Source organism: Trachurus japonicus, chromosome 8 (assembly GCF_045865225.1).
Source record: "Trachurus japonicus isolate A0001 chromosome 8, Traja_1.0".
NCBI lineage: Eukaryota > Metazoa > Chordata > Actinopteri > Carangiformes > Carangidae > Trachurus > Trachurus japonicus.
In genome coordinates, this window is record NC_140914.1 from 3,402,871 (window position 1) to 3,417,913 (window position 15,043).

At 41.1% G+C, this 15,043-nt stretch overlaps 2 long non-coding RNA genes across 2 annotated transcripts; both read right to left on the reverse strand.

Moving 5' to 3' along the window:
* Positions 1-3,771: 3,771 nt before the first annotated feature.
* On the reverse strand, positions 3,772-7,089 carry LOC146982346 (uncharacterized). Its single transcript, XR_015036250.1, has 4 exons — positions 6,987-7,089; positions 6,086-6,157; positions 4,308-4,369; positions 3,772-4,222 (listed from the first exon to the last, which is right to left on the reverse strand). It is a non-coding gene; the product is annotated as an uncharacterized LOC146982346 (long non-coding RNA).
* A 2,969-nt stretch (positions 7,090-10,058) lies between these two features.
* On the reverse strand, positions 10,059-11,982 carry LOC146982347 (uncharacterized). Its single transcript, XR_015036252.1, has 3 exons — positions 11,904-11,982; positions 10,237-10,282; positions 10,059-10,129 (listed from the first exon to the last, which is right to left on the reverse strand). It is a non-coding gene; the product is annotated as an uncharacterized LOC146982347 (long non-coding RNA).
* Between the last annotated feature and the right edge of the window lie 3,061 nt (positions 11,983-15,043).

Sequence of the window (15,043 nt, forward strand, 5' to 3'; positions counted from 1 at the left end):
TAAAGACAGCCTAAGTTTACCCTTTAAGCTGAAGTTTGAAGCAAATAGTTAGCTAAACTGAAACAAAGGCTACAACTAACTGATGCTGTCTAGTTTCTAATGTCCTGACTTTAGCTTTTAAATAAATTATAGCTAACTGGTGCTGTCTAGTTTCCAATTTAATCCTTAAATTAAACTTTATATGTTAGTTGGTTTCTTATTTTAGCCTTAAAGGAGCATTATCGCAAATTACAATTCTTTGTTCGGCCACTAGATGGGTCCGGTGGTGCAGCGTATCTGAAGTAAACATCCTACATAGCATGCCGTTCAGGAGCGGCCGGGCCGGCTCGTCTCATAGCAAAAAGAAATTCTGCATTTGCTCCACAGACACTACACTGTTGGCTATATTTTGTATACATATAGTTATGGCTCCCCTCCCCTCGACCTATTTATTGCATATTTCAGTTTTTTTTTATTGCTTTTATTACTGCTGTATTTGCGATAATGCTCCTTTAAGTTACAACTGAGCTAATTAATGTCAGCTAGCTTTTAACTTCAGCCTTACTTTGCATCTGAATTAAGTTTAAGTTACAGTAATACAAACAAATGGCACGAGTTGGCTAGCTGCTATGTTTAGCCCTAAGTTACATTAATGCTATCTAGTTTCAAAGATACTTTATTTACAATTTGGCTAATAATGTTGGATAGCTGCTTTAGTTGCGGTTTAGTTACCAGCTGAGTTTCTAACTTCAACTTTGTGGCTAAAAGAGATGAAATCAGGCAGAGCCAGGGGCGTCACTAGGTTTTAAGGACAAGGGGGGCTTAGCCCCCAGTAGATGCACAGGATGTGAGCGAATGTAGTGCGCAAGCACGAACTTTCACAATGGCCCAGAAAAAACACAATATTTAGAATTTAGAGTAAATTTAGAGTATTGAATCATGGGCTAGTTGAATCTAAGAATTCAACTACTTTTGAATTTTACTGTGTAAAAGTAGATGCTAAAAAAAGTTAACCTGAGTAATTTTTCAGGTGTTTGACTATCATGGATATGTCCAGGTGGACTGGAAAACTAATTATATTTCACTAGTAGCCTGTGTCATAATGGTTATACACTCCATCCAAATACAGCTGTTTTTGGCTCATTTTGATTTCACCCAGACCTCCTCACATTTTCCAATTCAAATAAGACCAGACAACAGAAATGAAGTGCGACTCCAACTGTAGCAGATATTTATGGTAAAGAGTGCACACTTCACCCTAGAAACCCCTTCATCTTCTACACAACCAGGACCTTCACAAGAAATTTCAGATTTTTTTTTTTTCTGAGGTGAAATAGACATTGGGGAGTGGTTCAAATGACTGACCCTGAGAATCATTTTAATTTGAATATTCTGCTTTTATTAGTAGTTTTATTTGGACTAGGTTTAAATATATATATATATATTTATACCTATATTGTTATCATGCTGTTTTTATATATTCCTGTGTCTTGTGTCCTGTGTCTGGCCTCTCCCTACAGCATTTCTCTCCCTGTCTGTCTGTGCTGCCTGCAGTGTCACCAGATATCATTAGTATTTTAAATTAATCCATTAAATAATCGGTTTTTACTGCTAAATGTTATTTTCTTTAACACAGCCAAGCTATAAAGTACCAGATGAATGTTAACACATTACACACACACACACACACGGCACATGAGACAGACAGACAGACAGAGAGAGAGGGAGAGGAACACACACATGATGACAGGAGTGTTCAGGATCCCCGTTTAAAAGTTTTCCCCACCAGAATCTAGCCGAACTTTGGAGCATTATTTAGCCCGTTTTCTGACAAGCTATCATGCCATGGTTGGTACCAACAGAAGCCTTGTGTCTCCTGGTTTAATATAATATCTGTATCTTCGCTCTAGCTTTAAAACTGATCCGTTTACAACGCAATTAATATTTCACATGAATTCAAATTTTATCGCGGTCATTTTGACAACACTACTATTTAGAGATGTAGTAGCTTACTGTCTGATGCCTGCTAGTCCTCTTTTAGCTACAGGTGGACTGACTCTCTCCCTCTGTTGACCTCAGAGCTCCTGCAGCCCGTCACTGCAGGCTCGGAGCGGAGCTTCAAACAAGCCGCCGCTACATGGGCGCAACCAACTCACAGCTGGGAGGGGGGTGGTCACACACTCAACAAACTAATTAAATTAAACAAATCAGAAATAACAAGAGACAAATGCGGTGACAGCTGGGGTCCTTAAAAGGAAAATATATGTCACATATATAAAAAAAAAAAGTCACATAATAAAAGAACACCAAATTATTTGGGGGGGCTTAAGAATATTTTAGGGGGGCTGAAGCCCCCCTAAAATAGGCCTAATGACGCCACTGGGCAGAGCTGAAAGTTTCGTTAAATGTTTAATTGAGTTGTAGTTACGACAGTTCCACACACAACATGTTAACAACACATTAAATACAAATATGTAAAAAATCATCTGCGTGAAGACATTCTCAGGAGTGTCAGTAAAATGGAGTAAAGCTCAAACATACGTACGATCCTCCTACAGCTCACACGCTGTGGAGGGAAACATTAACCACAAAGAAAACTATCAGATTAAAATGGCAAAAAAACATTATAACTTTAACGTGACGACAGAATAAAACGGAGATAAACAGTCACAATGAGCCACAGTGTGACGGGGTCGGGCTGGTGGAGCTGCAGATTCATTATTCTGGATTTTAATTTAGTGTTCCTGACCTCTGGTGACGGCCAGTTTAACTAAACACGATCAGTTCTACAGCTCAGAAAAGAAGGAAAAACATTTGAACAAAGTGTCAAGAAGAGAAAAAAACAAATCTGCTTTCTGACCTTTGTTTTTTTTTATTATTGAACTATTGAACTATTATATAAAACATAATGTCAGTTTATGAGGAACACTAAGCCACTACGCAACAGTGTTCAGTTTTTATTGAAACTTGTATTGTTTCAGTGATGCGATATTTGTTTTATTACGGAGCCCCAGATATGACATGCGGGAAAAAAATAATTATTTGTGGCCACGAAATACTAATTTGTTCCCACAAAATATTAATTTGTTCCCACGAAATACTAATTTTTTAGTATTTTTTTAGAAACCTGCCTTGGGACTGCGGCTGAAATTTATCAGTTGTGCTAAGTCCGGCACATTTACACTGATACTTAATGCGTCAGTGTTGATGAATGTGCACTGTCCCAATTCAATAAATAAAGAAATGAAATGAAATGAAATTTGTGGCCACGAAATAGGTATAACGTGCGCACGAAATACTAAAACATAATAGTAGACTATATTATTCCTGGACAGCTGGGCAAGCAAATCGAGCGCACCTTCTCAAACAGGAACAGTCACGCTGTCACACAATGGACAGGGATAGTGTGTAGTAGCATAGTATAGTTTTATTTTAGGTTGGGGATGAACTAAAAGACATTTTGAAAAGCTTAACTGGATCTCTCCAGTTACGCATTTAGGCATAAATGCAGAATAATGATAAATATATGAAACAAACTAATCACTGCCCTAAACTAAACACTAGTTGGCTCCTACAAAGCACAGAAATACCCATCCAAATGCTCACCCAGCTGTCCAGGGCACGTTAGTATTTCGTGTGCACGTTATATCTATTTCGTGGGAACGAATTACTAATTTGTGGGAACTAATTAATATTCTGTGGGAAATTAGTATTTCGTGGCCACAAATTATAATTTTTTTCCCGCATGTCATATCTGGGGCTCCGTAGATTTCATGTTTGGCAAAAAAAAAAAGAAAAAAAAAAGAAAGTTTATCCCAAACAAACATGTTTTCCGTTACATTTTAGGAAATTATTCAGAGCAGCAGGAGAAACTCAAATCAACACTGTTCAAGCATCAACTGGGTGTTCCTAATAAAACAACACGTTAATCTCTCTCTGATTTCCTCCCACTCAACCAAAAAAAATAAAATTATTTAATCTATAAAATGCCAAAAGCTCCAAAATTTCCCAGAATTCAGTGCAACGTCTTTAACCGCCATGTTTTGTCTGATCAATAGTGGAAAAACTGTAATTTATTCAGTTTAAAAAACAAAACTTTTTAAGCTCAGTTTTTCTTCACTACTGTCGAGACATTAGACGGAGTGAAGGTGGAGAGAGAGAAAGACAAAGATGGCCGCCCGCTGTGGTCAGGAGGTCAGAGGTCAATCATCATCGGCCGTCGTGTCCGTCGTGTTCACATCATCTGAGAGGACAGAGAGGACGTGAGTGACAGACAGCTGCTGCTACAGGACGGACTGAGACATCGACGTGACCGTGTCGACACTTACCGGCGGCTGGTTGACGTAGTTCCCAGTTTCATCGTCAGACGACTCCGACTCGGACGTCGCGTCTGCAGCAGAACGAGAAACGAGAAGAACACGGGTGAAACGGATGTGAAACGTAAAAGATATCAGAGAGACAGGTGAGTTAACAAACTAGTTTCTAAATGCAGCTTTAAATTACACTGAAGTTAACTGTTAGCTGCCTTTTAACTTCAGTCTGACACAGTTTTGCTAATCAATTTTCTTAAAGGGATAGTTCACCCAAAATTGAAATTTCGCTCATTATCTCCTCCCCCTCATGTGGACTAAGGACTGGGAGAAGTTTCAGAGTCCTCCGTGGCTTCTCTGAGTTACAGGGGGTCTCGGCGTAGCAGTGCATGTCCATATGACGGTTGCAAATGGATACCAACTGTCTTCGTAACAAAAAGACACACCGGTTCGTCAAATTTGGACGAACCAGGAAGAGGAGCTTCCGCTTCAAACAAGCTTTAAACATAGACTTATTTAATTTTTTTCGGGACAATTTCGCATTTCGGGGCTTCAATACAAGAGGGACATTACATACGAGCAGCATGGAGGTATTTGGATGTTTTTTTGGTGTGTCTTTTTGTTATGAAGACAGTTGGTATCCATTTGCAACCGTTATATGGACATGCACTGCTACGCCGAGACCCCCTGTAACTCAGAGAAGCCACGGAGGACTCTGAAACTTCTCCCAGCCCTTAGTCCACATGACGGGGAGGAGATAATGAGTGACATTTCAATTTTGGGTGGACTATCCCTTTAAGTTTTGCTCTCTAACCTACTTATTTCCTTCTTCTAATTTTTTTTTTTTTTTTTACTTGAGCCTAGCCGTTCACCTCCATTGTGTTCACTGAGCAGCTCACGGCTCTGCTCCGCCGATCTCAAAACAACATGCACCGATAATTACAGTAAAGGTGTTGGAACTACTGCTTTAGGGATTATGGTGAGAGGAGAGAATCTGACTAAATGTTGAACTGTACCTTTAAGTTACATTAACTACTGTTAGCAAGACTTAATTTATTTAATTGTTTAATTTTGTGTTCATTCCAATCCCGGGTTTGGAAAGGAGCAAGGTGAAGAGAACTTCTAATAAATGCAATAAAACAATGACTTCATGCTATTGCCCCTACTACATAGCTACAAGCAAAATATGTAGTAGGGGCAATAGCATGAAGTTTTTATTTTGCTTTACCTAGAACAGAAATATATTTAGACACTGTATTCTGTATATGAGCAATATGTAATTTCCATGTTAGTTTTTCATCCAAAATTACACCCTCCAAAAACGGATTCTGACACCTTTTCTATCACGTCTCCATTAATAGACAATGAAACATATTCATCCTTTTTTCTATTTGTGAACACCATAAACTTAGTTTTACTCAAATTTTATAGGGCTATAATTTATATCAAACCATTTTTTTTAGTTTAACCATCTCATTTTCTAGTTATCATTTTTAAATTGTCTCCCAAACTAAGAAAGCCTGTATCATCTGTCAATAAAACAAACTGCACTATCTTTAATATCTAATTCCGAAGTTGCATTTTAGTCAAAGCCGTAGTGCGTAACTTTAACATGTCCGTTAAAATGTCTGTTACATACGAGCCATAACTTAATAAGATTAAATCGATCAGATTTGCAAATGTTTCACCGTATTTTTCAGTATTTGTTGTTTTGAATTTTGAATTAACTTAAAGTACTAGCGACTTTTCAACTGAAACAGCTTGACATTAACAAATTAGCCACATTTGTCAATTACCATTAAAAGTTCGCCTCGTTTCCCGGCTTGACGGGCGAGAACGAGAGAGCGCTGAGGTGATCGAGTGAGCTGCTGGAAGAGTGGAGAGAGAGAGAGTCGTGTTAGTAAGAACAAAGTTAGCAGTTATACAATCTTTTCTCCCCTTTAATAAGACCAATTTGACCAATTTGACCAATTAGAAAGCCTGATTAGTCGCCTTTACAATGAGGTACAACTTGTAAGGATTGTGCATCGGTGGAATGAGCAACACAGCTAAACGTGTGGGTAGTGGCCCCCCCAAAAAATATGCCAAAATCCATTGTCTTGTCTTGTATTGCTCTGGGAGAGTGCTGTCATCTTGCAGGATGGAGTTGGGTAGATATGGGAACGCCACTGACTCCAGAATCTCATTCCGACATCTCACTGCATTGAGATTACTGTACCTTCAATGATGACAAGTTTTGGGGGGGATTTTGGCACATTTTTTGGGGACCGCTACCCACACATTAAGCTGTGTTGCTCATTCCACCGATGCACAATCCTTACAAGTTGTACTCCATTGGAAAGGCGACTAATCAGGCTTTCCAACGATGTAAAATACAACACCAATTTGTATTATTAAAGGGGACAAATGATTGACGGAAAAAACGTTTCCAATTTTTTGGGGGGCACTCTAGAGTCAGTGCAGAATGAATGGGTCAAATGGGTCAAAAAATGGGGTCAAACACTTTTAGACACACTTTAGAGCTTTAACAGAGATTAAAAATAAAAGTATTGTGAGATAAACAGCACCAGAGCTGAGGCTGCAGGAGAACCTGACACCCTGCAGACTTCCTGTGTGAAACACCACAGAGGAGAAACTGCAGCACGTCGTCACATGACCTGAAAACCAAGACGAGAGTGGACGTCTGATCCGACTCACTCAGGGAGTTCTTTGGATCCACGTTCTGATACTCCTGTTCATCGTTGGACTCGTCCTCTTGTTCATCCTCCTCTGGTTCCTCTGCTTGACTCACAACATTTACAGGAATTCACATGAGACGAAGTCACTTCAAACTTTCAGCCAGTTTAGTTCAATAAAATAAACACAAGGGAAATAATAATAATATGAACAAAAATTTTAATAAGAGGAAATTGTTTCTGTCAAGTTCTTGTTGTGGGTGAATGAACTGGAAAGAAGAACATGAAGGTCCTCACCTTTCGCCAGGTTAACATAATCAGTTTCATTATCTGTGGATGAAAACAAAACAGACATGTGTCTCAATCCAGATACTTCCATTAGTACATTTCCATATAGTATACTATGTACACTACTTCTGTATTGTGCAAATTTCAACAGGGTAGTCAACGTTGTCTCAAATCAAATACGGCCGTTGTGCACTCACCAGAAATGACGATCGCAACATTTGCAAACGTTGAATTGAGTTATTGCCAGAAATCACCAACTGATGAACCATAGCTGCCGCATTCAGCTTATGGCGTATGTTAGTAGTTGGTTGTTTATGTGTGTTAAATTGTCTACACTGTAAAATACTTTAGCATTAGATGTGTGGGCAGAGGCTTAACAAGTTGTAAATATTCACAAAATGCAACAGCTAGCGTTAGCTCTGTGGGTAACGTTAAGCTGGTGATCGTCAGCCACAACACTGCATTTTGTCATGCTGTCAGTGTGAGCCCGCTCAAAATAGTAAGTGGAAGTGTGCGAATAGAGACCCAGCATTGATGTCAGAAAGCGGGCTAGCCTGTTAACATGCAAATGACTGTAGAAGAAATGAGTGATTGGGAAGTAAAGAAGTTGCCATGTCATAATTCCAACATCCCAATAGTCCAAAAATGACCCATTATTCCGAGATCTCAATGTTTCGAACCCTAACCATCGATATCTGATACAAGTGAAAACCTGCGCCTGTGCACATTGTACTTCAGACAACGTTATTGTGCCCAACCAAACCCTAATCCTAACCATAAACCACATCCCATAACCCACCGTGGGCCGGTCGGCACCGCGGAGAGCTCCCCACACAACCTGGACCCCAGAGTTAATAACAGGAGGTTATGGTGTTTCATTCTCTCCCCTCTATGACGCCTATAGTATATAATCACATGTCGGAACAACAGGTTTATTATGGTCGGAACAACGGGATGTCGAAACATTGAGATTTTGTAACAATTTGTAATTTTCAGAATGATGGGATGTCGGAATTTTGAGCGGACCCCAATTACAGAAACAAAAGGATTGCTCTTTTTGCTCAGTGAAGGAATGAAGTTTGATTCTGAGCTCAATGTTTCTGCTCAGGTTACATGCTGTCATTCCGACATCCCACCGTTCAGACAGACCACCATTCCGACATACCGCTATTCTGACATGCGAACGTCCCACCATTCCGACAAGGCTTTCAATATAAGGAAATGTGCGTTACTCAACAGGTGAGTCCCTTCTTTAAGACATGCTGATAGAGGAATACCCACATGGTTGTGTGTAATAATTACACAGCATTACTGCCTGTCTAGCCTCTACCTGCTCTTTTTACTAAACTTAACCAACTCCTTTCATCATTGCCTAAACCCAACCAGTGCAAAATCTTTTGGGGAAACAAATACTCTATTAAAGGAATTGTCGGAAAGGCAGGATGTTTAAAAAAAGAAAAAAATACAGTCATTCCGACCATAGGAGGCAAAAATTGTCGGAATGACGGGACTTTTTTTTTTTGTGTGTGGCTTTTTTGCCTTTATTTGATAGCACAGTGAGATAGACAGGAAAGGGGGAGGCAGAGAGAGAGAGAATGACATGCAGGAAAGGTCTGCCCGACGTGGGACTCGATCCGGGGTCCCATGACGGGACATTTGATAGAAATTAAGTGTTGCCATTTAGACAATTAGAGGCCTATGTCGGACTGGTGGGATGTCGGAATGGCGGTTGCCCCCCTTCTGCTCGCTAGCTGTCAATGCCAATGCCAGCTATGTATTCAAACTCCGAAACAAACTCTGGAGTTTGTTTCTCTATGACTCTGATGAAGGCTAGGGCCGAAACGCGTCGGTCTAATAAAGTTGTTTTTCCATTACAAGTGTTGCTGGAATGAATGAATGAATTTATATTTATTTACGTGTCGTGCACCAATTAAGGTGCCCAGCCTATAAGGGCTTAGCTACAAGACACACCATCATCACATCCAGACACCAAACAAAATCATCAGAGCACAGACAAAACCAAACAAAAACAGAAACCACATGGAGTTCACATAAATAATTCACCTCTTCTTTTTGACCAAGAACTTTTCATGAAAGTAGCTCTAGTAAAGACTTCTCTTCTGAAGAACCATTCCAACTTTACCTCATCATCAACCCAAAACAACTCAGGTTTCACATTTTGCATTTTCTGAAACAAAAACTGCCTGTTCTGGCTTCGTCATATAACGGACAATGAAACACAAAATGCAGTTCATCCTCAATTACATTTAGATTACATAATGTGCATAGTCTTTCATCCTCAGGTACTGAGTTAAACCTACTAACTTCTACTGCCAGAGGGAGAATCCAGCCCTCAACTGGCCACATAAAGATCTCTTGGATCTATCCAATGGCAAAGTCACATCGGGTTCTGAACAATATACATTTTTCAATTGGCAATAGGTTCTGAGCTTTGGTTTAAACCAGATATCATTAGCCCATTTTTCTATATACTCAAGAAACAACTTATGTTTCACAAAATTAACATTACAACGCAAACCATTAGTGAAAATATGTTGTTGAAAAATAGCTTTCATGTCACGATACCAAGGATAGTTATGCTGGAGCTCCTTTGAATGCTCTCCACTTTGCTTTCACTCTCCATGCACCTTGTGGATTGGTGAAGTTGCGCCAGAAACCACTCTCTACTTCCAAGAATGTTACTGTAGCTATGTAGCAATAGCAGGACAATGCAAATAACCCCTTTGAATAACAAGACAAACTCCAAACTTAACAAGCTTGAATCTGCGTTGCTTTTTCCAAACTGTACCTGAACTGGCCGTGGAGGCTCGGCTCACACTTGGCCGAGCCGGAGCTGGGTCGTCAGGTATCACGATGCTGCAGAGAGAAGAGAGACGAGCGGATGAGAAGCAGATTCACTGAAGAACACACAGAATGAAGTACGTTCCAAAAGCTTCTGCTCGACGGAGACGGAGGAAACCTACATGTATCCAGGATCGTCCACGTCGCTGTCCTGGCGGTCGGGGATGACTGCAGGAAACAACCACAACAACAACACAGTCTGAGCTCACAGGATGGTTTCTGTTTGATTCTGTTTGATCTGTTGCCTCCAATAACTCAGGATCTACGAGTCTCAGCCTAACAAACCAGGATCAGCGATTCCTTAAAGGGATAGTTCACTCCAAATTCAAATTGCACTCATTATCTTAAGGGCTTGGAGAAGTTTCAGAGTCCTCCGTGGCTTCTCTGAGTTACAGCGGGGCTCCGTGCAGCACTGCATGTCCATATAACGGTTGAGAACAGAGCTCACTTTTCTTCGTCCAAAAAGACACACCAAAAAGCATCCAAATACCTCCATGCTGCTCGTATGTAATGTCCCTCTTGTATTGAAGCCCCAACATGAGAAATTGTTCTGAAAAAAATTAAGTAAGTCTATATTTTAAGCTTGTTTGTAGCGGAAGCTCCCAGCACTGCTCTTCCTGGTCCGTCCAAATCTCACGCGATTTGCATCGACACCCAGTTCACGGCTCCGCAAATCGCGCAAGATTCCAGCAGAGCAACACTGGGAGCTTCCGCTACAAACAAGCTTAAAACATTTACTTGTTTAATTTTTTTGGGAATCATTTATGTTGGGGCTTCAATACAAGAGGGACATTAGATACGAGCACTATGGAGGTATTTGGATGTTTTTTGGTGTGTCTTTTTGGACGAAGAAAAGTGAGCTCCGTTCTCAACCGTCATATGGACATGCACTGCTACGCCGAGACCCCCTGTAACTCAGAGAAGCCACGGAGGACTCTGAAACTTCTCCCAGCCCTTAGTCCACATGAGGGGGGGTAGATAATGAGTGAAATTTGAATTTTGGGTAACCAAGTCCTGGTCTACAAAGTCAAGACCGTCAAGTCCTAACTCTTGGTAATGGGAGTCCAAACTCCAGACCCGTGAGAACCGAGGCTACGCTGTCAAAGTCAAGTCGAAAACGTCTCAAGTCTTCAGATCAGTTCCTCTGTCTCAGCACAGTTTGATCCAAGTCCAGGTCTTTGGAGCAACATGAGACTTCGCTCATTCATATAAACACATGTGGGTTATGTGATGAGAACAGCAATTAAAGCAGAAGTAAGCAATATATTTGTGTTAATATAAGTCTTAAATAGTTGTATCTTCCGACAGCAATCACTTCTATAGAGTGTTTGGTCTGAAACACGGGTCTGTCAGTCACTCTGCTCTGCTCTGAGCCCAGGAGAAAACATTTATCGTATCCTACAGTTTTTATCCAATGAGGAGAGAGAACGGCATAAAGGGGCAGTCCTCTCTGTGTGTGCAGCCAAGGGATGTGCGTGAATGTGGTGACGGAGGGATGAGGACTGTTATGGTGCGTTCAAGGAAACTCGTAACTCGTGTTTTTCCGACCTGTGAAGTCGTACCAGTTCGATCTGGTACGAGTTCACGGGTCAGAAGTTACGAGTGGCCGTTATAGTGACTTTCACCGGTAAAACAGGTCGGAGAAACACGAGTGGGTTGTCTGGAACGCTACAAAGTCGTAAGTCGTGACATGAAGCTGTTATTTACGGTTTCAAAAGCCTGCCTGGAACGCAGCATTAGCCAAAACCACCGGATCACTTACTTCTGCTTTAAAGAAACACAAACTTACCTTCTGTTGGATTCTCATAACTGGGAAGACTATCTGCAGGAGGGAAAACGACGTGTGGATGTTAATGATGATGTTTACAGAGTGACAGCGAAGTGAACAAACTAAGATCATAGATAGATTGTTATGAAAGAGACAGAGGAAGACTGACCGGTGTCTTTTTGGAAGCGCTGTTGCCCCGGGATCCTGAGGTCGGACGACGGTGAACTGAGAGTCGACACATCACAGTTATTTCACTTTCACATCAGATCCAATCAACAGTTAAATGTTGGACGAGTTTCTGAGACAAACATTTTAAATATCATGTACTTTTACTTTTAGTTCTTTGTTATGACAATGATGTGTTTGTATTTTATAATGATAATAATAACATTAAAGGGACAACGAGGAGTTTTGGAAAGCAAAGTGTCTTCACTACATTTCCCACGAGCCTCAGCGTGCACGTTGAATTTCTTGGACCGAAAGGAAACAGTTGCCAAGAATGTTTTCATTGATCAAGAACGTAAGTCGGAGGTTGGAAGACGATCAGATACCGTCGTAGTTCCGACCATAAATGATGCCGACTAGTGATCCGGTGGCGTTACTCCCATGACCCGCCGGGCAGCGTCCGGGAAACCAAAACTAGGAAATGCTGGACGGGTCGACCACTAAATAATAATATCACAATAACTATAAAGACAAAACAATATACCGTATTGACCTGAATATAAGACGACCCCCCTTTTTCAAGACCTGTCTTTGGAAAAATACCTTTTTCAGACAAAATCAAAGAAAAAAATAATCTTTTTAAAATCATGTTTTCAGTATCTATGAAATAACGTTCTGGTAGATTGTAGCGCCCACTGATCTCTCTGAATGTGTGTAGGTGTGTGTCCATCTCTCTTGCGCTCTGTTTACACAAAAAGGCACACGCATCAATTGCGGTGTTTTGAAAATTGTTTTGATTTTGAAAGTTGAGCGGATTCTCTCGTGTTTCTTTGTTTGACCTGCCCGGCTTGACGCCATCGCTTGCAGCTCGCGCACAAAATAGACCAGACACCGAAACGATTGCTGCAGGACGTCTGGTGTGAACGACACAATCTTTTAACATGAGCCCCGAAAGGAAACTGGCTCAGCTTCTCGGCGCTTCGCAGCTATTCGGCGCCTCCGTGTCCGGTGTGTCCCTGTCCCCGGCGACAACGCGGCCGTAGCCTCTGTGATATGACGACCCCGCCCCCGCCCCCGGAGGAACTGTGAAGGAGTCAGCTGTGATTAAAATGACCTAAACCGAGCCGAGTTGAGCTGTAACTGTGTGGCAGCGCTCTGCTGTGTGGCAAAGGGGCAACACACACACTTGGCGCACACACACGCGATCATCCTCTCAGATGCAGCTGCATCTCTCAGGTCACTGGTGTGTGTGAGTGTGAGAGGAAGAAAAGCCCTGACTTGCTTGGACAGACGTTGTTTGATGTCACCCGCTGATTTGCATATATAAATATCTAGACCCCGAATATAAGACGACCCGTCTTTTTCAGACTTTTTTTGACGGAAAAAATATCGTCTTATATTCCGGTCAATACGGTATTTATCTAAATGGAGCCATTAACTAGTGGTAACGTAGATTCATCCACATTAATACGAGGCTCTTTTAGAACCAAAAGCAAACTCCTTGTTGTCCCTTTAATGACAATACATGAAATGTAAAGTTACCAGTGGCAGAACCAGAGGAGACTGCGAGGTTCCTCTCAGACGCACAACTTTTGGTCAATCTGTTCTATCGGTTAAGGGTTGTAATATTTGGAATAATGTACTGTGCACAATAAGGGAAAGCACCACTTATAACACTTTCAAGGTCCACCTCAAAAACTGGCTTAAAACAAACCAAGTCTGTAATCATGACTAGGCGGGACCTTCGCGGAGCGCGACATACGGGCCGTGCTCGGTGTCCGTCCGCCTTACTCTATACTTTTGGCTGTCATGATTTTTGTTTTGTTGTGCAGTGCGCGCCTACATATACGTATGTATGCGTGCGCTGCACTTGCCTTGTTTTTTTGTGTGGTCATTCGTCTGGTTTTCTTGTTGTTGTGCAGTGCATGCCTACATATACGTATGTATGCACTGCATTTGTCTTATTTTTCTATATTGCAATTTATCTCTGTAAGTATGTGTGTGAATGGCACTTATATAACTGCTGCTACTGTAGTCTCCAATGTCTTGGTGCGGGCCATCACATTCTGGATCCATCCATTTAGACTTGCACTTTACCTATTTAAACTTGCACTTGCACTTTAGAAACTGGCACTTTATACCAGGCACTTTACAGATCACATGCACTTTATGTATAGGTATGACTGTGTATATGATTGTGAACCACTGTATAATTCTTGTGCATTTCTGTCTGTTTGTGTGTTACCTGCCAAGGGACTACGGATGCAAATTAGCAAGTTGCTAACTCTGACGCATTTACATTTGTACACACGTACGAATGTTCATTAATGTGTATTGTCCCTTTTAAATAAATAAATAAATAGATTTAAACACTGTAATAAAGAATGAATGAGACATTCATCTCTGTTGAAGTGTGAGTTTGTGTGTGTGTGTGTGTGTGTGTGTGTGCTGGTTGTCAGTGACTCACACGACTTGAGGTATCAGTGGGTGAGAGGCCGAGCGATTGTCACTGGGACCTACAGGTCAGAGAGAGAGATATATCAGAAACAAACTGTTTCTCTCATCGTTCGTTCATCATTAAAATCTGTTTCAGTTTCGTTCTCAAACCAACAAAGTGTCCAGTTATTAATCAACAGGATCGAACGTGTTAAAGTTCAACATTTTGGCAAATTGTGCCCATCACCATAATCCCTATAGTCATAGCAGTAGGTTCGTTACCTTTAATTGTCGGTGCAAGCTATTTTTAGAACGGCGGAGCAGAGCCGTGAGCTAATAACACAACGTTACCAGACAGAGTTGTTTTAGAGGGAAATTCATGTAAAACCACTGATGCACGTTGCCTTCAGGGACAGTTTTTCATCAACAGTCTCAGTATTTCCCTCTAAAACAACTCTGTGTGGTAACGTTGTGTTATTATCTCATAGCGTGGTGAATGTGCAGCTCACAACTTGTCCACCAGAGCGTTGTGGAGTTGTTGGATTGTGTATTTGATGAGT